Source organism: Temnothorax americanus, unplaced genomic scaffold (assembly GCF_048541705.1).
Source record: "Temnothorax americanus isolate GAGA-0224 unplaced genomic scaffold, ASM4854170v1 Scaffold19, whole genome shotgun sequence".
Classification (NCBI taxonomy): Eukaryota; Metazoa; Arthropoda; class Insecta; order Hymenoptera; family Formicidae; genus Temnothorax; species Temnothorax americanus.
This window is the reverse complement of record NW_027509329.1, coordinates 1845192-1869013: the sequence shown is the minus strand read 5'-3', so window position 1 is coordinate 1869013 and position 23822 is coordinate 1845192. Positions and strand designations below refer to the sequence as shown.

Genomic DNA, 23822 nt, shown 5'->3' with positions numbered 1-23822 from the left:
ACCGGTCATCTTTAACGTCACCGCGATATGCGGGGCGTGGAACATGTACCAAACCGCTGATTGTGACAATCGCCACGGTTTTTATGTTATTTGTGGTGACTCCGTGTCCTCAACTTTTTTCTATCAAACGTGGCCAAAAAATCTTCGCGGTTTTTATGGCGATCGCTCTATACGTAAGGCTAACGACGTTAAGATTTGAAATAAAAATAACGCGGTCGAAGATTACGAGACAAAATGTAGTAACAACCTCATCGTCTCGGCACGCTGATGTTCGGTTCGGCTCGTAAATCTTGCCCGGGCGCTTCGTCGCGCCGCGACGCGCCGCACCGTGCGACGACGCGACGGGGCATCGCGGGCATACGTCGCGAGACATTTAAAACGGAGCAATTAGCCGATGAGTGCGGAGGGTGCCGGTTACTTTATAATCATTAACGTCAAATATTCCCCAGTCGAGCCGGGGCGCGCGCAGCACCAGCTGAAGCGACAAGAAACGGGGTCGGGGTCGGGGCAACTTATGTGCGAGATTAACGCGCGGAAAGTTCCGACCTCGCAACCCGCTCTCGGAACGCGTATACGCGTTCTCCTTCTTAATATTGCTCGTCCGCGACTTCGGAGAGTGGTGGTCCGTGTATGTACGCAGCATGCGAGAGGCTCATCGCGCCGCGACGCTGATGGATTTATCGCGGAAAAAATACGGGAACAGCCGCGACGCGACCGTGTTCTCTCGTGTATCGCGCGTCGCAGAAACGCGTTGCTGCTTTTGTTACTCCTCGGCGCGGCGCGGCGCGGCGGCAGCCAGCAGCAGTAGCTCGGAGAGTATGGTGAAAGCTTTATTTGGAAATATATTTGGGAGTTGCCAAGAGAGTGCCGAGTCATAAAAATCGCGGAAATTCCGTTTTTCAAATGTCACTTCGCTCGCAGCGACAGCAAATACTTTAATGGTTCGACACACCAACCTTCGATACTACATTGAATGCGGCTTCTTCACGAGCGTAAAATGTTAATGGATATTTGTGCCGAACGCGTGCTGGGTATATACGTTAGGTAAATATCACAAACTTTATCGTAATGGCGGTGTTAATACTATAAGTTGTCTAATTACAACTATATGTTTAAAGTGTAATTACTTCTTAAACTATTAATATAAAACAATATCAAAAAGTTAATTCGCGTAAAAAGATCACATTACAATAACATAAAAACAAATTTTATAATATTTGTTAACAATCTGTTAACATTTCGCGACAGTTTTCACGCCAAGTTGCTCGCAAATATATTTAAATTGATTGATATTGCTAAACCAGCTAAATGCTAAATAAAAGACTATATTTATTTGCAAGTCACGACGATTGACTCGCATGATTTTATTCGAAAGTAGACACACACGAGCGTATCCGTGCATTGTTTGAATCTTATCTTTTGTCGGATATCTCCAGAATGGTATCGGAGAAGGCAAAATGTGCAGTAAAATGCGCTCGATACCAACCTAAATAGATATTAATCATCAAACCAGGCGATGACGAGAGAGAGAGAGAGAGGCAAGGGCGAGATCGCCGCGGCGCGGCGCGCACAGCACCACCATTGGTCGAGAATTTAAAGGAGCTCGCTGTGCGTTAGATAAATGGTTTAATAACCCGAAAACGATAACTACCGCGCAAATGTCTCCCATAATTCGTGCCCCCGGAACGTAGTAGCACGACGACCGGGCCCGAAGCCCCGTAACGCCACGTTTATGTGCTCCGCCGCGACTCTGCACGTGTATATGCATTTCCTTCGTCCCGCGCGCGGGCACGTCCGCTCTTCTCGCGCTCTAGCCTCGTTTGTATTGCCGCGTTACAATGATTGCAACGGTAGCAATTATGTAGCGAGCGCGGGAAATGGTCGCTCCCCTACGATCATTAACGTCGAATTCTCTTAGCCCGTAAGTCCTCGGCGGCAACATCCCGCGGGATCTGTCCCGCCGCCAACGTTGCTCGCGGTATAGGCGCGGCGCGGCGAAACCGCGAGGAACAACAACCCGGCAAACCGAGTCTGAAGTTACTAACAACAAGCTTGTAAGTTCTCGACCCCGCGAGCGCATTTACTTTAAGGATTCTCCAACCTTCCGTTAGTTCCGAGTGCATGCGCGCCATTTGGGTTTACGCTATGTACATACACGCGCGAATATTGTCTTTAAATAAGTGTAATTTGCCACTATAACGATGTCTATCCAAGAGCGCAGTTAAAAATAATATGGTTTGCTTTATGCGTCGTTTTTATCAAAAGTGGAACAGGATAAAGGGAAAGGTACATTTGTTATATATACAATACCGAGGAGCCCGCGGAGTGTTTTAAGAGCCTTCGCGAGAGAAATGCATAAAGTAATAAAAATGGAGATTAAAGCACCGAGGTAAATGGCGTATAAAAGCTAATGTTGATGAAAGTACAGGGAAAATATCCGACATCGCAATGCGGTAGCCGCTTTGGGACATTTCGATTCTCAATTTCTGACTTTGCATCATCCTTATAAGCCAGATAATGAGGAAACTATATAATTATATATTCTCACAATACATAAACCCTGGTTTCTCATAATATACATCAATTTCGCGTGCATATAGAATCAAGTTGCATTAATGTAATATTTATTATAACGCTGTAAAAGGGAATACATAAAATTTTATGTTATGGCAACGTACTCATTTAACGGCCCGTGTAATTTATTACCTCTCCGCATAAAGAGCGACGTGCAGCGAAGATAGTAGCGTTATAACCGGGATGTTTTCGTATACCATACGTACGCGCGCATAACAAATATCCCGTTGCGATATAGCGAACGACCTCCTACGCTTGGGGATCAGTTAACGTGAGACCTAACACGGCGCTTTCAGCAACAGACCCCTGGACGCCCAGATTTACGAAGTCCCGGGAGGAAGGACACATCGCGCGGAGAAGCATTGCGGCAATGATCTTCTTGCACGTGCCTTTTATACAACGTTCGCACAACGGCGTACGTGCGTGTACACGTAAACACAGGAGAGTCATGTGACTACGTCCATTTGTGCCTATCGCGCTTAACGTGTCGTTTAATCTGCACGTATATCCTCGCGCTCCCCTGCGCGAACGGACGCAGCGCTTGCACGAAGTGACAAAACCTGTTTTCATGCCGCCATCGAAAGGAGAGAACGCGGATGTGAAGGAGCAGGGGGTAGCTGCGCGCAAGGCCGAGAAACCAGAAGAAAGATCGCATGTACGAGGGGGAGGGAAAGAAAGGGAGGGCGATCATGAAAGGGCCGGTTGGCGCGGCCGAAGCATTATATCTCACGAATATTCGCCTCACGAAACACGCGCTGCTCCGAATTAAAATCGCCGACACGCATATATAATAAGCATATATTTAAGCTTCTAATATATTCGGCAGTCAAATCGGTTAGTTCTCTCAATCTTATATGCTTATATCAAAATCATTAGGTCGCGTTACAAAGTAATTTCTTAAATTTGCTTTCAAATAATAATACATAAAAAGGTGTAAAGCAATTCCGTTTCTAGCAATTCCGAAAATTCGCGTTATGAGAAAAATACGGGAAACTAGGCCACAACGGATTGCTAACGTGTCAAATGTGTTGGAATTCGTAATGGAACATCGAAAACCGATAATAGTGGGACAATTTGTGACATCACATTGATCTGTTGCTTGGATTAAAATGCTGACCAGAAACGTGCGAGACGGAGCGAGGATGACGTATATGCATACCCGCGCCTGCTGGGAGAATGTCTCTCATTACCGAGAGTGCTTGCCGATGAAAGAAACTGAAATAATTATCGCGCTCTCGCGCGTTTCCGAGCTTATTCGAAAAAGCGCCCGTGGCGACCAACCGCGCCCTTGTGCAAACGACTGTTGGCACAAGCCTAATCATGGAAAGTCGATCCCCGAACTTGATCCGCGCGAAGGGATTTCCAATTTTCCAACCGCGGGATGATATAATACACGAGAATTATCTCGCAGATAGGCAAGATTCGCCGACCAGACCCGATCAAATATTTGCTTATGCGCGAAAGTCATATTGAATATCAGAGATCGGTGCGGAGTGATTAAAAACTGGAGGGAAAAAAAGGGAAAACTTCGACGGTGAGCGTGTGCGCGAATCGCAAGTTTGGGAAAACTGTACGAAATCGCATGATGGGATGAGAAAAATCGTTGAGCCACAAAAAAAGATTGGGCTAATACGATATACTGATACCATATTTGTTGAATAAGCGTACAGTGCACTTCGATAAACTGTATAAGCAAAATCGACGAAAAATAAATTCTGGCAAAAAAAAAAGGTAGATTAAAGATGATATTGAGAGACGTTTATCAATATATTAATATATTGCTTTTATTTTATTGACACACACATGCAAAATTGTTTATAAAAATATAATTACATTTATCACTGATGTCAATATTTATAAAAAAAATATATTAATAAAAGAAATATTGAAAACTGTGATAAACTAACTTTTTTAACTACATTTTTATAAACAATTTTGCACGTATATGTTCTGCATGTATCAATAATATAAAAGCGATAGAAATTCAAACTTATATTAAGTAGATAAATGTAATTATTAAGTATAAATATTTTACCAAATAAATAATATTTTTTTATTTATTACTTGCTCGAATTACTGCGAATTACTGAAAAAGTAGCGCTTGGTTCCCGTTTTCTCAAAAGGATCTCTTCAATTTTACTTTCTCAGAAGATATTCATCTTCCCTGAAATTTTTCAACGTACCTCTTCCGAGGGTGCGTAAAAGTCAATTTAAACTTAACTTCAATATACAACACTTAATAAATGAGGAACAGCGAGGATGTTGAAAGGGGTATAAATCAAAGTTGGTAATTAGATATCGGCAATATTGCACGAGTCAGAAATAAGCGAGAGAACCATTTCTTCTCGCGCGCTTCCTACCGGTTAACGGATGACGCAGCAGAACAAAGGAATTCAATTGACTCGTTCGTGATTACAGCGTAAATACCCCATTGACGAGTTCATATATTCACGGCAAGAGCGCTGACGTCGTAAATATTACGGATTCATGTCGTCGTCGTCGTCGTCGTCGTCGTCGTTGCAAGAACTCCCGGACGTCTGGGTGATCCCCCGAGGATTTTCCTATGGCGATTTTTCACTCGGCTCGTGAAAGGACGTCTTCCGAGGCCGGGAGAATGGAGCCCCGGCGTCACCTGCACGTTGGCGAAAACAGATTTTTCAAATCCGTCGCTTTGGCGCCTCCTTCCCTCCCCTCCTCCCTCTACCCCGCCAGCGGGAGAATTGTAAGAATTTCCGTTCGACCCCGCGACTTCGTCTCACGCGACGGATGAATTTCGCGAATTGAATTTCCTGATGCTGACAGTAGGACATGCAAAAAGCGCTTGGGGCGCTCTCGCTCGATATCTACATCGGTTCTCGCGATTCGACATTTTCACGATGCATCGGGTATATTGACTCCAACATTACCGTGGAATATTGGCAACGTGAGTGTGAGAGAGAGAGAGAGAGCCACAACTCTTGTGCCTATACGTACATTAGTATAACGTCAAATTCGCTACCTTATATTTATAAAAACAAAAATGTAATCTTATTTTCTCTTATGTGTCATGATCTTTTCGTCAGATAGAAAGATAATTTTTCGATTATTTCCGTCCTGTTATAAATTATTTATAAATAAAAAATTATCTAATCAGTATTAGCAGACACTGTGTTGCGAATGTAAAATCCGCGCGTTGAAATTTATAATTATAAATACCGGCTCGCTATTACAGAATTAATTCTGAATAAGTAAACGTTAAACCACTCGGAAATTTAATCTCAAACCATAATTTCTTCCATGAAATAAATAACATTATAATCCCAAAAGTAGCCGAAGAACGAGCTTATTCTTGTCTTCCATTTATATGAAGCTTAATTTGCTAAGTTATAAAGCGTAACTTTCCCCACAATTTCTTTAAGCAATTTCGTAATTAGATTCATTAAATTTTAATCAAACACATATTTATCTCAAATTTATCAAAAAGAGCGTGATGTTAAATAACAACTCGTTTGTCTTTTGATTCTGCTATTTAAGATATTTTTCTTGCAGAGAAATCTCCTGCCCAAAAATAGTGACGAAAAAAATGTATTCGTCATTCGGAAAACGTATACTGGCGTATTTTTAATGCATATTTATAATGCATATTTATAAATGCATATTTTTAATTCGTATTTTTAACGTGTGTTTTTAATGCGTATTTTTAGAGCGTATTTACGCTGCGAATGCTTCCGGATTGAAACTGCGGTTCTCCTCTGCGCGCGCTAATCTTAGATTTGGAGACAGAGAAACATCGTGCCGCGCATTAATTTTGTTGCCGCGATCGTGTTGCTCTTGCCGAGCGGCAGTGTTTCCCCTTCAAAAGTTATTTCGCGCTCACGTCGTATCGGAGAAAATACAGGGTCGTCATCACGCGCGACATTTCTCATTTCGCTAGGCGCGAACCTTCGCGACACTCTCTAAAAGAGAGAGAGAGAGAGGGGAAGCGAGATCCGACGACGTGACCGTAATCTACAAAAAATCTCGGCCGACTAGATGCACAAAAAACTCACGCTCCAAAATCTCCGCGCCGCGTCGCCTCGCGAGAACATATTTCTTCGCGAGACAGCGGGATGCTGCAGAGTCGATAAGCGGCCTCCGGTTTTTCTTCACTCGTCTATGCTTCTTTCTTTAATTGTACAGGAACCTCATCGGGGCAAGATTCGATTAAGTTCACGATTTACATAAAATTTTGTTATAAATATGAAATTTAAAGTAATAGAACTTCGCGTCATGGACCTATATATATTAGAGAGTATATTTCAACTTTTACATTCAGCGTCGAGATATTTTCCCTAACTAACGACAAGAAAAAGATCGCGCATATATAATGCCTGCCGCCTTGTTTTGCGCGCTATATGAGAAATGAGGCTACTAAAAAGTGTCTCACAAGTCACAAAGATTAAATATATATATCGGATGGAGATTTTCGTGCAGATGGTTAAAGTGCCGATGTTAGGGAGTCCATAAGTATACAGTCGCAGACTGTTTCCTCCTTTACTTTTCCCTATCGTTCGCATGATGCAATCCGGAAAAGTTTTCGATCGCGCCACCTCGCATTGCGTCGCATCGCCTCGCCTCGCTTTTCCCCGCGTCGCGTCCGCGCCGTCTCGCGTCGCATGCAGATAGATGCACCGGGTTCGGCGAGAAAGCCGGGTTATATATCCATTCAATCCCAGCTCTTTTTCCGAACTGCCGCCACGCCGGAGAGACAAATCGCGCGCCAGTCGCAGATATTGCGCATATCTAAGCGGCCCGCATTTAGAACGTAAAGCGTACCTCCGTCGTCGGCATGCCCGCCCGAAAGATAGGGAGGAAAGGGAGAGGGAGGGAATAGACGTTTATCTATTATATTCGGACCGAGCGGCAAGGGCCCCCTCGCCCTCAGTGTGGAAAGCGTCTCCGTAAATGAAGTAGGTATATTTGGGTATTGGCCAGGGCAGCGGGCCAATGGAGAAAGTTTCGGGCTGCCGTGCGGATTTGTCACTTTTATAGGGGCAATTAGAGTAAAAAGTACACGGTCTTCGTTAGAACTTTCGCGGGACATTTGCCGAATAGGGCGAAGGCACAAGCGCGTACATGAGTTTTAACGTCATAAACAGATGCCTCGCGTGTCCGCTCATTAGCAAACTCGGCCTAATTGAGACCACATTTTTGAGAAAAATATTGTGCTACAATAAGACTTACACTTCGTCGGAACAAGTTAATTAAATTGAAGGTCAGAAACGAGATGACGTGGTGTAACATATCTCTCTAATAATATGTATTATAAAATAAATGAAAAACTTGTCGGGAAATATCTTTTACTGCAAGATCTAGCAAATGTGTATACAAATTGTACCGTAATTCTGCTAGAGTCCAGAATGAAATTGGACAATATAATGTGCAAAAAAAGTGCTCATTACTCCTAAACTCATGCTATCGAATCTAAAATGTTCTATTGTTTTTCGGAAGGTATGGATTATAAATCCTGATCTGAAAACTACAATCCTCGAATATTATCGATTTATCAGTTGCACAAAAAACATCGTTACATCACTCGTAGAAATATTTAGATAACACACATTTAATACATGTCGTAATATAATTTTAAATATGATATACATACCACATAACGTGCAATATATATTCAATATTATCGCTTTTATCTCTCTCTCTCTCTCTCGTGAATTTTTTGTCCTTTCTTTAATTGAGCGCTATATTTTTCTTTGCATAATTTTGTTACTTATAACAACGGTTGCAAAGCTAAGAATATCTTGCGCCTTCACTCGAAGTGTCTCCATTTAAAGGTTAAACTTGCAGCAATGTGTGATTTTCTGGTATGAATGGCGCAGCCGGAAGTATCGTACTCCGTAGCTATTCGTTAGAAAACCGAAACCGTAGTCTCGCATTACTTCGAGAAATTCTTCATGATAACCTCTATTAACCCCATAAATAGAAGGAATAATACCGCAGAATGTGTCTGCTATAGAATCTCCAGAATGAAATTGGAATATGAAACAAAATTCACATATATGCACATATATGCACATATATTCCTAAACTCGTACCATCTAATCTAAAATTTTCTGTCGTCTTCCGGAAATGGACTACAAAATCTGATCTGAAAATTACAGTGCTCGAATACGACTAATCAGATGCTCAAAAAAAAACACTGTTACGTTCCTCACAGAAATATTTAGATAACACTTAATAGATGTCATGTAGTTTTAAATATTATGCACATATCATAACGCGTAATATATATTTAACATTATCGTTTTATCTTGTGAATTTTTTCTCTTCTTTAATTGAGCGTTATATTTTTCTTTGTACAATTTTCTAATTAAATAATATTGAATATCTCGACAAATTAAACTTCAAAATAACGTTCTATTAAATTACAATTAATTAACTGAAGAATAAAACTTTGTTATTGAGCTGTAGAATTCGTCAAAGAAATCATCTCAGGCTTTTGTTAAAATCTGCAGCTTCACATTGATCAAAGAACAGATAGATGGGAAGAAGTTGTATAGTTCCCGAATACGGAAGTTGGCAAACTCCTTCTGGCTTTTATTATCGATCGTATATGTAATCCTCTATTTACTATACCTATTTTATATCCTTCTCTTGTATATATATCTCTCACGTAGGTTTTCCACGATAGGATATTTTTTCTCGTTATAAAGCATGCAATAAATATAATGGACTCTTTGGATTTATGTCAGATTACGGCAACAGAATGTCTACAAGCAATAAGTACAATTCGCGGCACGATCCTGCTTTTATTCCTCATTGTATAATCCTTTATTTACTGTATCTTCGCTCTGCACTTCCTTCGCGCGATATATTCTCTTACGCGATACTTTTTCATCTCGAAAGACACGCGATAAATGTAATCCACTCTAATCTCGTCGAACTAAAAAGCGAGAGCGGGAAACGTACGAGTAATAAGTATTACGCGTCCGAAATACTTTGCGGTCAGCAACCAGAAATTGATAGCACGACGCGCGCGGTACCACGGGGTACACTATCGCGAATTCCCATCCTAGAAAGACGCGGAGAAAGTCTTCGGTTCTGCAGGGAGATCTCACCGGGCTATCGTTCATGCGGCCCGCTTTACGATATCCATCGCTCGCTTCCGCCGCCGGTATTCCGTATAGGAATCCCTTGCGCTGGACGATTTAACGTTATCGGGAAACACATCGCCGGATCGCAGTCGACGATTTCATCCGCTCTGGCGATCCCGCTGGCACAGCCCGAAGGGGCGCGCCCATTCCAAACGTCGAAGTACGTCGAGAGAGCACCGCGACATGGAATAGAAGCGGATGCGCGCGCGGACGCGCGGCCGGGGTCGAAGGGACGGACACCAACACCACGACGGGAGATGGAACGTGGGTGAAAACGCCACTGCACACGATTCCTCATCCGTGTGTCCGTAGCCGGCGCATTCACGGATACTTACCCCCCGACCTCGCGTCCTCGCCACCGCCGCCTTCCGCGCTTTCCGAGAGATGCGACGTAGGAACAGCTATTACCAAGCGGAACATCCGCGACCACCCCCGGATACACTTATTTTCATAATAAACGCATCTTGGGTCTTGGATGCACCGAGGAGTGCGTTGGCGCAGACAGGCAAAAGATACGAGTGACATTCGGAAGTCATATCGTCCGTCTCCAGTGAGCGAGAATATTACACGCCAGCGTCTCTTATCAACACCGCGAATAATAAGGAACAATGCGGCCGTGACTGCCGTGACATCGTCGTCGCCACGCATACAACGGATCAAATTAATTCCAGACATTAAAAAATAAGTCAGAAAGAAAGTACGCACTTTTTGTATCGAATGTCGCGACTAACAATAAGACACTGCGTAATATTGTCTTCACGCGACACAATGATCAAGCAATAGGCTAAGCTAAAATAAAGCATGCAAGAAATATCAATCTCGCCGGCATCATATTCCTCGGCATATCGCGGAGACCCAGTTTCCCGAGCTTAGTTCCCATCAGGTTTCCTCTCTCTATTCGCGCGTCATTTTATGAGCGGCGGCGGGCGCGCGTCGAGATGGGGATCGAGGTAAAATCGATGTCTAGCAACCACCTTCGCGCGAACGGGCGGGAATAAATGGAGAGCCGTGCGGAATATAAAATACGCGGAGATACGTTTCACGCTTAAGCGAGCTCTCTCTCTCTCCGCGGGAGAACAGGAAAACGTCGATTTACCGTCGCCGTGGTTGTGTTTTATAATTTTTTGCCGTTTCCATCTTCTCGCGGGCGAACATCCGAGCGTGAAGAAAGGGAGAAAGAGAGGCGGGAACGAAAGAGACGCAGGCATTATATCCCGGCATACTTTGATATCGCGCCCGGAGATCAGAGGGATCTGTTCGCCCTTAGGCCGCGATTCACAATCGAGCCTGGGAACAGAGGTGGAGAAGATAGGGAAGTTCCGACTATTAGTGAGATGAGTATTCCGGTATCAGAGACGCGGTGCCGGTTGCGGTAACGGGCGCACCCTCTTAGCCGCACTCCGATTGTGCTCGAATTGTAAGGGAATAACGATGAATATATAGGAACGGCCGCCGATCGGTGGTGTATCCAGCTATGGGAGCTATGGTATTGAAGTTCAAAATTTGAATACACTTGACTCTCGATATCCGCAGTCTTTGGGGTGTAGACTGTTTATCCGTCTATCGCGCAAAGCGAACGCCAACTTGAGTAACCGTCGCGTTAAGCTATTGCAAAACGTGCGTATCGATCGGCGAATGCGCGTAAAAGCGCTAACTGGCGCTCATGACTGGCGTGTGTAAACGTGTTCGCGTTTAGGAATCCGCGGAATACGTATAGGAAGCGTTTCTGCAACAAAGAATTTTTCCTTTTCTTGTAATTACGTCTAAGCCACGGCCTCTTTGTATCGTTGCCAAGACGCTCCCGTCCAAATTAGTCACTCTCTATTAATGAAAGGGCAGTCACGTGTCCCTTCTAACACGTTCTGAACTGCGCTAGCCAAGTCGAGCGACGACGAGACGGACCATTAACTTTCTATTATCCCTGGAGAGCTTAGGATGCACACGCTTCGGAATTTAGAGCCGGGCTTTAGCGACACTGCTATACGTGCGCAACACAGAGAGCCCTATAAGGTCGTTGCTACCAACACGACATCAGCAATGCTATTACGAGCTGAGCTCAAAAAATGGAACGCGCGCTTCTTTTAAGGGTCTGCGATACCTACGTAAGCCGTCTTGAATTATGTTACTATTGTTACTAGTGTCTTTTAATGCACCGTAAAATGCCGGATGCACCGATACATTACGCACTTTCATTACAACAAAATAATTTCCTGCAAAGGTGTAATATGTAAGAATATATTCTTGTTCTTTTTCAAATATATGACTTTAAATAATTTATAAATATTATAAATATTTACATTATAAATAAAAATTTTTGAATATTTAAACTCGGCGTCAATCGTACATAATTACGTAATGTAATATCATAATGATGTGAAATGTATGTCGGAAAATTTAGTGTATTCAATCTATCGCATACTTGCTAAAAAAAAGTTCCATTACATAAATACTCATTACGTAATTAGGGAAAGGAAAATGGTGAAACGGAAAGATCAAGGGTTACTAATGACGCTCGGCCTCGCGCTCGGCTTGCTCTCCCGTTCCATCGCGCGCGACGCAATTCGGAATATGAGATACGCCAGTTCCGAAAGTCCCACGAGACCCTCGAGGCGCGGGGCGCGACGAAACAGCCGGCAGTAATCTCCCGTTTGTTATATTTTCCCGCGACTGCACATTGCGCGGCAACGCGCGTGCATCGCCGGCAAGATGTCGTCCGCCGCGGCGCATGTAATTACGCGATCCGAATTGCAATGAGTTTGGCCGCTACGGTGGCGGCGGCGGCGACGGCGACGGCGGCGATGTACGCCGCAAAACGAGAAATATTCCGGACGAGCGAATAACCCTCCCTATGGATTCTGAGCAACGGCAATGGCAACGGCGGCGGCGGCGGCGGCGGCGACGACGACGACGGCGTCGCTTCCTGGCATTACGATGCACTGGCGAATGCACAACGACGCGCCGCGCCGCCTTTTTTGGACAGTAAAGTATCTGGATCTCTTTACGTTGCTTGCAGCTCACCCTTCCCCTTTCTCTCTCGTGCGATGTTAACGACCGCCAACTCAGCCAAGTTCGTGATCCGCGACTTGCGACTTTTAAGGCGCTTCGTTCTCCACCAACAGAGCGATTTATTAACCGCCATACACGTTGAATTACAAATGTCCGGCCATCAGCGTCGCATTCTTCATTCCTAATCATATTCGTATACTAATAACGACGAATATCAAATCGAGTTAGCTCACGAAGATACAAACGATACCTTTCGCCATTAATCCTTCATGACTCGCCGCCTGAACAATATATTTGTTCCTGACGTTCAGCCTTTACCTTCGTCTCGTATATAATTGTCAATGAGAAGAGAGATGTTCGGAAGTCATCGTCCGTCTAAATGGCAAACGTTAACGACCGTACACAATAAGGTATCTTAACCCTATTCACTCCAACGTTTTTTCCGCCTCTTTAATCTTTGAAAAATTCCCCAAAAATTATTATAATATCTTTGTACCTTCGACTAAAAATCAATGTAAATAACATTTGGAAATCATTTATTTAAATATTTTTTTACAACATTTATATGTTGACAAACACATTACGACTCGTTTTATTTAAAAAATCATTTTTTCGGCGTGGGGGGGGGAATTATCCCACAATAATTTTTTTTTTTTTTTTACAAAAAAACGACTGTTATGAACTCGTGGGATACGTAAGGGCATGGTTGAAGTGAATAGGGTTAATTTTCGTGATTCTACGTTTCAGGGTCACTTCGACCAAACTCTGATTAACATAATCATTGATTATAAAGAGTTGCCAACATGAGAAAATAATTAGTGCGACCAATTGTATTTCTGGCGATATAATTGTCCTAATCCCCAATCTTTCGTTACATATCTTTTCGTGTATTGTATATAGAAAAGAAAGATATGTAACGAATAAAGATTGGGCTAGATCGCGGCGGCTAGGACAATTATATCGCCAGAAATACAAATGGTCACACTAATTACTTTGTCATGTTGGCAACCCTTTAATCAACGATTAAGTTAATGGGAGTTTGGTCGAAGTGGTCCTTATTAGAGTTTTTTCATATCTATTTAGAATATTTCTTCCACGCACAAATCTCTAAATTCTAACTAAAGATTCTGAATATATTGTCAACGTGATTAACATATTTACATGATATGTTGTAAATCACAAATATACGCTTTAACGCAATAGAGAGCTTTTTTTGATACACAAAAAACATATGAAAAAACAGCTTTGCATAATAAAAGGGGCAGAATTCTTTCAGTGTAAGCAATATCGTCAGGATAATCAATTCGTAAAAAAAAAAAGTGATAAATCAGCCGCCCCCGCCGCCGGCTTCATCTTATACGTATATACGTATGTACGATGGACTAAGCATTACTGCAACAGCAGGGCTATTTATCACGTGACTCGAAGCAAACAGGCGATGCAAATGTCGTGATATACCAGAGCCAACATGTAAATCACGTTTCACCTTTGTTTCGCGGGAACCGACTTTATTCTTATGCGCGCAACGATGGTAATCTCTGGACCCCTTAGATCACGGGGAGGGAAGAGGGGAGGGGAGGGGAGAAGAGGCATGGGTCATGGGTTTACGTAAACTTAGAGCCTTCCCTCGGTACACGGGGGTCATCGCTCAGGCTGTGCATAATGTACCGGCATATATTCCAAAAACGCGCGCGCCGTATTTCGTATTCCGCGGCGTAAGACGGCATAAACAGTCTACGGCTGGCCGTACACGCATGTCAATCATTTCGCGCCCGCGCGTAAATCCGTGCTGCCGCATAAGACGCACCCGTTATTACGACGCGCACTTTATGATCCTCTCTAAGAGGATCGGGAATTTATTTTTGGAATAAATTACGCCGTCCAGTATGCGCAGTCAGCTGCGATGTTACGAGGCGAAAACCGATCTCTCAACAACACGCGCTATATCTGCAAAACGCTTCAGTAAAATTACCGTCTCTTTTAATGCACGTTCACACGCATGACGAAAACCCTGAGCCGAGATTAGCGAGAAAACGAGAAAGCGAGTACTAAATATATAATGCATTCGTATGTAAGAAGATTACGGTTCTCGTAGCGCATTGAATTCCCCATAGAGTCCTCTCGGTGTCCGAGTTTCGTCTGCCCGGTATAAAACTCCGATGGGGCCAACCATTCATTAGCGTACGTGCATAACGCGGAGGATGGCGAATTTGTAAGCAGACGGAACAACAAACCGCTCGCGATGTACAATGCATCTTCTTGCCCGAGCCTGCCAGTGATCCTAAAACGGGAGGCATTAAAAGCTTTTTCAAGTCGGTCCTCCTTCGCGACGAGATAATGCGGCAATTAATGTGCACACGCATCAATCAACGCGCAAGTAAGCGCTATCAGATCTGTATGTAAAACAGCCGGGGCCGCGTTTTATCGGGCGGTCTGATCCTGACTCAGCGTTACATGTCCAAGAAGGAATTGTTTCCAAGACACCTCGCACCTCGCACCTCGCACGTCGTTGGAAAGGCAGATGGAAAGGCCGTTCGTATAGCGAACTTCTTCGCCTCGCCGAAGTTGGGTCGCGGAGGTGTTTATTTGCGCTCGCTATTTCGCTGTGTCGGATCGAAATAGCTTAAGCGCACGCTCGGAAAAGTGTTAATTGACTGAATCTACGAGCCGTGTCAAAACATCGTTTCGCTGCAGTTCCTGTTGCAAATACCCTACGACGCCTTCTGCTTCTCAGACACGCTCGATAAAACCCCGCGTGCTTGGCGGACCACGCGAAATGGATATGTAGGCGCATAAGTGAAACCGCTCTTGTGCAAATGGTGCACTCCCACGTGATTGAAATCGAAATAACAACGGTCATTAGTTGTAACAAAACGTCCAAGCCAACTGTGATTTATATCGTTGATATATACATGATGTGTGTATATATATCGACGTATATAAATCATCCATCATGTACGATAACGGCGTAAGTGTGTCACGAGTAAAATTTCTGCATATACCGTTTCTCATGGATTGTTGATGTTTTGGCGCAAAATTTTATAATTTATTCTTTTTACGGAATCGTGTAAAAATACCGCGGAAAATTATCAAGTTATTTTACAAATTGTCTTACATGAAGTATGTTATACGCAAATCGTATTAGTCTCTATCAGATTTTCTCATAGCGATCAATCATAATTAAAAAATGGCGTGATAAGCATATGGGTACCATTAAGAGTATATTGCAAGTGCTGATTTTGCTTTAACGTATAATTTCTGAAGAAATAACGTTTCTTTATCGAGCTATTCTCCTCACGCTCAAGTGAACCATTGCAAAATGCGGTCTGAATAGAAAAACGAACATGAATATCCATCTCCGTGAAACACCAAAATTGCTGCGACAGTTTAATGCTCTTGCCTTAACTCGAAAAATAAAAACGTACCACCGCGCACGCATCAAGGACAAACGAAGAAAAACGAGAGTAAGATTGTCAACGACGAGAGATTACACGATAATTATGATACAGCAAGTGTATCATATTTACAATATCATGCCATTACTTCATTTCTTTAAATCAAAGAATCGCAACGAAGCAAATCAATGCGTGCGATAATTACATGCATAAATCAATTAATTAAATTAATTGAGAGAATTAACGGCGTTGCGCCACCTCGTTTATGTGCTGCAATCAACCCGAATACAGCCCGGACTTTCTATAATACGGCTACTTGTTACGACGATCAAATAGCAGATCTGCTCACTCAAGCAAGACGTTAGTCTCTATTACCATACATACGCATTAATTACGTGTATGATAGTCGTGTATTGACGTGAGATTGCGGCTTTACATATATGAATGAGAGCCATTAAACGACCGTTGCATCTCCTTCGTTACGCGATGCGTTTTTCCGATTCGAGGAACGAATTGGGATTATCGGTCTCCCACGTTCGTTGTGGATAACAATAGCTACATATACGTGTATAGCGGCTGCCGATACCGGACGTAAAGTACACTAGCTATAAACAGCGAAAACCAAGCGATAGCTTGAGAGAGAGAGAGAGAGAGAGAGAGAGAGAGAGAGAGACTCGCGATGCGTGCAATTGCTCGTAATTAGAGCGGACGATTTATGCGATAGAAAGGGCTGACTCGTGACACGTTGCTCGACCGTGTAATTAGCCCGGCTCAGGCAGCATTGTGACGTTTCCGGACGCGGTAATCACGACGGCAGAATCGATTAAGCGTTACCGTAAGACTTTGCGACTCCATAAATCGTGGAATAAATACACCCGGGTCTTTTATTCGTGTCAAATCGGTCAGTTCGGTTAATCGCGGATATACTCTATTAAGATGATTAATTAAGGAACTAATCCTTGCTGCCAAAGACAGTTCTGTCATTTCGCTACATATAGAGCACCTTAATTAAATGTTATATCAATATATAATTAGTAGTAAAATTTAGATCTCTATATATAGAGAGTATATCCTGACAAAATATCAGAATTTATTTTTGTTTTAACGAGAATTATAATTTGATTAATTCCTTGCGTTATGATTGTGTTGAGTATATACGGTTCATATTTCACATACCTAAAGATTTATGACAAATAACAAAACTGACATATGATTGTTATAAAGAGAGAGAAAAAAAAGTATGATAATAATATAAGATATTTTAAGAATTTATATCCTTTTTGATGTCCGATTTACAATAACAACTTTTTAAAAGTATAACTACATTATACTTTTTACGCGAGTGGAGAATTAATTATTCCATTATGAGCTACGTTTACTTTTATTCCAACTTCGATCTGAGGATTAGATATCGCTTCGCTGAAATTGCTCAGTCTCCTTTATTTCGCTTATCATCTGCATTAGAGACGAAATAATTACTATAATTCCACGGCGCGCTAGCACGTACTCGATCAATTTACCCATAATGCCCACGGCGCACTGTCTGCAATAATTGTGACGTCTATCCAGACTGGTTTTCACGGGCACTTGATTAGCGTTTACTAAAGGGAGAAGAGCAAAGGGAACGAATAATTAAGCGCCACGATATCATTCCGCGCCCCTATACACAGCGCCGCCGCGCCGGCGAAATTTATGCAGCAGCGCGCTACCTCCGTATAGAAACTCGTCTTTGCGCCGATGCGATTGCTTGCATATATAAAGGCGCGGTAATTGCCACCGTAAGAAGCCGCATAAATTTATCGCTACCGCTATCAATTTAAATAGTGTATACAATTAAATAGGCCGGAGGCGTGCATTACAATCTGCGGTGCAAGCAAATGCATCTTTCCAGCGTTTAATCATAAGTAATCAATTAACGTTAGAAAATACGCGACGAAACGAACGAACATACGTGACAAAACTCGGATATAAGCGGCGAAGCGCTCTTTGACGCTTGTCTTTTGCCCTAGATATAAATCGAAATCTATATGTCGCTATATTGCGAAACAGATTTAATTTCCGTACGCGTATCTCGCGCGTAAATTCTCGCAAGCAGCTTGAAAGCTTTTCCCGATCCCACTGAAGTTCACGCTCGGTCGGTGGTACAACCTCAATCGTCGCGCGCGCACGCCCATATATATATACACACACACACGGGTCTACATGTCGGCACAGCGAAACCAACGCACCACACAACGTTTTCGTCATTAGGGAGTCTTTGCGATATCGTGTTTCGGTTACGGTAAACAGTATCAGTACCACGTGTAGTACAAAATCAACTGTAAATTGCCGCGACAGTTCCGTCCGGATTTGTATCAACATTGAACATGCACACAAACCCCGTGTTTACCGTATCCGAAGTACGATATATCCGCGAAAAGTCCGCATTTCCTGCGAGCGTGTACGCACGAGTACGGCGACGGCGACGACGCGCGGACGAAACGTGCGCGGCCCGATGCCGCATCTCCTTGGGTCCCACGCGACTTCCCGAGAACGGGAGAGAGAGAAACTCTTATTTACGCTCGCTGCGCTGCGACGTTGAAAACGAAATCCCGTTGATATAACATTCGAGCTCCATCCGTAAGCCGTAAGCCGTGGGAGTACGGTAAGGTGTTCGTCGTGCCCTTCTAAGCTGCCTTAAAAGCACCGCGGCATTACGCCTTCCTTCCGTTCTCCGGGGGCTCGGGGCAAATGTATCGGTCCCGCGTGAAAAGAGGCCACGTTCTCTCTCTTACTCTCTCGCCTATCTCTCGATTCTTCCCTCTCGCTATCTGTCTCTTTCTCCACTTCTCTATCTCTTTCTCTCTCTCTCTCTCTCTCTCTCTCTCTCTCTCTCTCTCTCTCTCTCTCTCTCTCTTTGCCTCTTTCTCTCTACCGCGAGAGACGCGAAATTTAATATCGTAGGCGTCAGGGAGAGCGTTGACAAGGCGGCGATGAAGGTCCGAAAGTCAGCGCCGCGATATCGAGCGGCTGCTGTTCCAAGCCAAAGCGGCTATAGAGAGAAGAGGTGGCCTTAAAAGCCGCGCATCGTCGGGCACAAGCCGGGGAATATTTCGCTTACGCCAGTCAAACGGCACGACGCCTCTGAAATAACTTCTACGAGGCTAATTACCGTGTCGGCTAAAACGCGCCGTCATAAACAAATTTTTGTAATGCCCGCGCGCGCGCGCTTTTCATCCTCCTTAGCCCTTTTTCTGCCGCTCGCTCGCGCTCGATGGTTCAGGCAATCTCGCGTCTGGCGCGCGGATAAAGGACGAATCTGCTTTGCACACGGCGCATAGAGCAAATTTACTTTGCGCGCGACCGGCTCGAGGAAATTTGAGAAGCACCTTGAATGCCGGATAACGGGCGTGAGAGAGAAGGAAGGCGATAGATATATACATATGTATACATGTACATAGGTATAGCAAGGAGGTAGCTCGATTTTTGCGAAAAATACACAGCGCTCCTGTTATGCTAACCATGGGCGTCGCTTCCGTGAATCGCCGACAGACTGCCGGCGGTCTATTTAGAAAAATAAAGACAAAATAGCGCGGGAACGAAAAGAAAGAAAAATAGATAGATATAGGCAAGTAGATAGATAGATAGATAGATAGATAGGTAGGAGAGAAAGGAGGGAAGAGGAGAAAGAAGAGAGAGAGAGAGAGAGAACGCTTGAACGTGTACCATCCTTTAAAATTTGTAAAAAATATCAAATTCTAAGTGCAGCGTATACCTACGTGAACAATTCTTTCGTTATTTTGCTAAAATGTCCGATCGTTCTTTATCACAGATATGCCACTGTTTCCTCGTGTTATACCTATACAGATTAAAATAGAGAATCCTCTCCGTAAACTGCGATCTGTTTCGTCTCGAGGTGCAAATATTTATCCACCAATTCCGAATGAAATTCACGCGCGGTTAACTTTATTCCCGGGCATGCAGAAATCTCTCGCATGAATCTCGCGCATCCGCAAGTTTTCGTTAACCTCAAGAGGCACGTCCGGGGAAGCAATCATTACCGTTGGATTTCTCTCTGCGCAAATTATGATGAGTTCCCTTCATATCGGCAACTGTAATTTGTGGCCGTGATTTCACGATCTTCCTTTTACTCTGGTTTTTTCGATGCCTCTTCTTCATCCGCCGGCAAATTGTGCTTCCGTCTTTCTCTCTCCCTCCAAGGGAAAGGAGATAGGAACCCCTTAAAGCCGCTTTGCGCGTCGCATTTCGGCACGTAATAACTCAACGAAATCTCGTGGCCGGGTTCTCTCTCGCGTTCCTTACACTAACATTATATGGCCCGGTCGACCGCTGCGCCGCGACTTTTGAATTAGCGACGCGCGCGCGGAGGGGCCCCCTCGTGCTCGCACGCAATCGACTCGCCATGCAAATCGCTGATTTTGAATCATGCAAGCGTGATTTACGATCACAGCCGGTTGTTACACCGGCCGCAACGTGTCCCGCCGAAACGTGTTCGTAACAGATGTTACATGCGGCCATAAGTAAAACGCAAGGGCCCCGCGACGTTAATAAAAGATAAATATGCGATAATAGATATACGAAAAGTGGGAATAAGCGCAGTAGTGATAAAAATTGTAACTTAAAATCTCTCTTGTACGATTGCGCGCTCGTATTTGGCACGTGTAGACTTCTTTTTGAACAAGAGGACCCTAAAGAAACATTTCAGCGACTTCTTCGTGACGAACAAGAATCCTAAACGGATTTCAGAGACAAGTTAAAGCGTCTTAACCGCAAACCGGTCTGACCCTAACGTAAGCCGCAAAGAAAGATCACGAAATAGATTCGCCAGACATTTTAATATGACAATTTTAAGGCCGTTCGAAATAATTGTTGCCGAGATATCCTCCTTGATTGAAATTCAGAAGTTGTTCTTTCTTCTTTTAACTCATGGGTCGATGAAGATGATTTTCTGGCAACTCTCTTCTCCATCAAAAAGAAACTTGGACCGTATTTATGATACAGCTATTGTAAGGTGTAAAAAATATGATACGATCGTCGTGAAAACTTGTTAAAAACTGTACTTTCAGCACACATGCGTGACAAACTCGCTTTCATCCGCTTTTCCTGTAAGCGAACGCTTATCGATTTTGCGCAGGATCGCATTGCCGAAAGCCAGGAGCGACACGTAGCTCCTAAAATTAGCCATCCTGGCCTCGGCCTCGATTCGCCATATAGATGCCTCGTTAAAAGTCATCGGGGGGCGCTTTTACGTCGACGGGCGGGCGGACGAGCGGACGCAGGAAGAGTCGCGAAGAGATATCGCGTGCGAGGGAACGCGCGAGCCTCATGAGAATAAAGTCGAGCGGTGGCGGGCGAACTATTAAGGTAAGCGTCTCGCTACGTGCTAGTCATGTGACTGTTTGTAGGTTTTTACGTTCAGAAATATATTTCAGGCAATTTTTGCTAAGGGAAAAATAATTTTATGAATTATGGTGTAAAATTTTATACGTGACAAAGTATGTTACTTTTTCCAAATTATGTGATTTTTGTCATTTGACTCCGTTTTGATCAGCTGATCATGCGAGTCGTCGAGAAAGGTTACAAGTGAGAAAAATACTTTTCGATTGAATTTTGACAATTACTGAGAAAGGGTGTCAATCACTATTCAATTCGGCTAAGAAAGACGAGCCCCATAACCTGCAACTACAGTGATTAGCCAGCGGCGTTGCCAAGTCTTCCCAACCTCACCTCGACTAAAAAATGTCTGCTCGATTACCGCATTTTCACTAAAATAAACTAAAAAATTAGCAGCGAAATCTCCGGTAAACTATATATTTTATGGTTGCATCGGATTCTTCGAAATCTAATGTACAAAAAGCAATGTTTTTTTCTCATTTCATCTAATCGAAAAATGCGAAAATATGTGATTGAAACCGTGATAGAGCCTTCTTTTTCTGGCCATCTGTATGAAGTAATGCAAATCTTGTGATTTTCGAGATCGATTTTCTAGAGTAAATAGTCGGTAAGGAGCCACAGAAAAAATCGACTGCAAAGTTGATCATATAATTTGATATAAAATCCGAACTAAAGAAAATCGATATTCTTAGGATTTTCTTGAAACTGTGAATATACGTTAATTTAGGTGTGCTTTATGCGTGGTATAAATTTCAGTACCTCTTCTGGTATAAAAAATCAAGATACTGGAGCTTCAAAGTTTCAACTTTTACTAATGAAAAGGTTTTCCAGGCCAAACGGTAAAAGATACGAGGTTGGTCAAGAGGACCAAAGTTGCTCCTCTCGTCGAGTTCTATAAGGAAAAAATGCCAAAACTAAAAAAATTAAATTAAAAAAATTTTTTTTTGAAATTTTGAGGCTCAGTATCTTTATTTTTTATACCGGAAGAGGTACTGAAATTTATACCACGCATAAAGCGCACTTAAATTAACGTATATTCACAGTTTCAAGAAAATTCTAAGAAAATCGATTTTCTCTAGTATAAGGACGAGAGAACGTCCTGACGACGGACGCGCGCGGTGGACAACGAGGTCGATATAGCACGTCCATTGCGGAGCCGATCGAACCGCATGCGACTATGTTCCCACGAGCTCACCCCTGTGAGCTCTCGTTCCCCGATCCGCGTGTGCAATGTGCATACGCGGTTGCGGTCGCGTCGCACCGCATCGCGCCGCGCTAACGTTAAGCCACACGTGTCGCGAATCCCTCGATAATAAGGAAATCGGTAGGCGGGCGGACGGACCGGACGGGTGGACTGGACGGGCGGACAGGCCGGGACCAGAAGCCTCTCTGGTTGGAATTTCGAACGCGTATTCCGATGCCGTCGGCGTCGCCACGAGGGACTCTTATCGGCCGAGGGGATTCACCTCTCTCTGTATGTGGATCGAGGGACGCGCGACGCGACGTGCTGATCCTCGCTTCCGCAGTGAAACGGACGAGACGCACGCGCCGCCGCACCGCGCGCGTCTCGATAGGCCAGGGAAACGCTTGATATTTTTCGTCAATATTTGCCGTCTTCCACCGGCGAGGCGGAAATCTTGGGAATTTAAATAATTGGCGGGACGCGACGTAGGCAACATCGCGGTCCGCTGATTCGGAAGTCGGACGAAGCCTGCGGCATCAACTGAATAGCGACGACGGAAGGCTACATCGGGAGACTGCATTGGTAAAACTCCGGCGCGCCACGAAGAAACGTGGAAATCAAAACAATTGGCGTGTCACGTCGCCAGTATTTCAATAGCGATTTCTACGGGCAAACTTGACCGTACTCCGCTTGTTTAGTTCGCCTCGGTCAAGCTGAATTATTATTAGGACGAGTGCCATAAAACAAATGCAGAAACTGGAATAAATACCAATTTAAAAGGACGCATTATTCGATTATTGGCGGAATTGTTAGAGAAAATATGTTGTCATTTAGATTCTTGTCATTAATGATATACGTATATTATTAAATTATTTTAAACTGCAAAATTATATTTTTTATAAAAACTCTGAGTTACTGTATGAGTATAAACACACATAGGTATATATATATGAAATTACTCGGATTTATATCAGCACCTTATAATTTCTTTATAAAATTTCGGCGATGTGTAATTAAACAGTAACAATGAAATAACAATACTTATAGAAGAATTTTATAATATTTTGTATAATTAAGTTTTGTGCATCAATGCAGGCGCATTAAAAATTGAAAATTTTACACTAAAATTATGCATCCAATAAAATT

At 43.4% G+C, this 23822-nt stretch overlaps 1 protein-coding gene and 1 long non-coding RNA gene across 10 annotated transcripts in view; one reads left to right on the top strand and one right to left on the bottom strand.

Annotated features, from left to right (window-relative positions):
* Nucleotides 1–23822, bottom strand: part of LOC143896537 (adenosine receptor A1) — a 167285-nt gene that overhangs the window by 56497 nt on the left and 86966 nt on the right. The gene's annotated exons all lie outside the window — the stretch shown is intronic.
* Nucleotides 534–23822, top strand: part of LOC143896610 (uncharacterized) — a 31255-nt gene continuing 7966 nt past the window's right edge. For 2 of the 5 annotated variants that reach the window (XR_013256705.1, XR_013256703.1), the window contains exon 1: nt 534–1044. This is a non-coding gene — a long non-coding RNA (uncharacterized LOC143896610). The remainder of the gene's footprint in view (nt 1045–23822) is intronic. The other 3 variants (XR_013256702.1, XR_013256706.1, XR_013256704.1) reach the window with 2 other exon arrangements.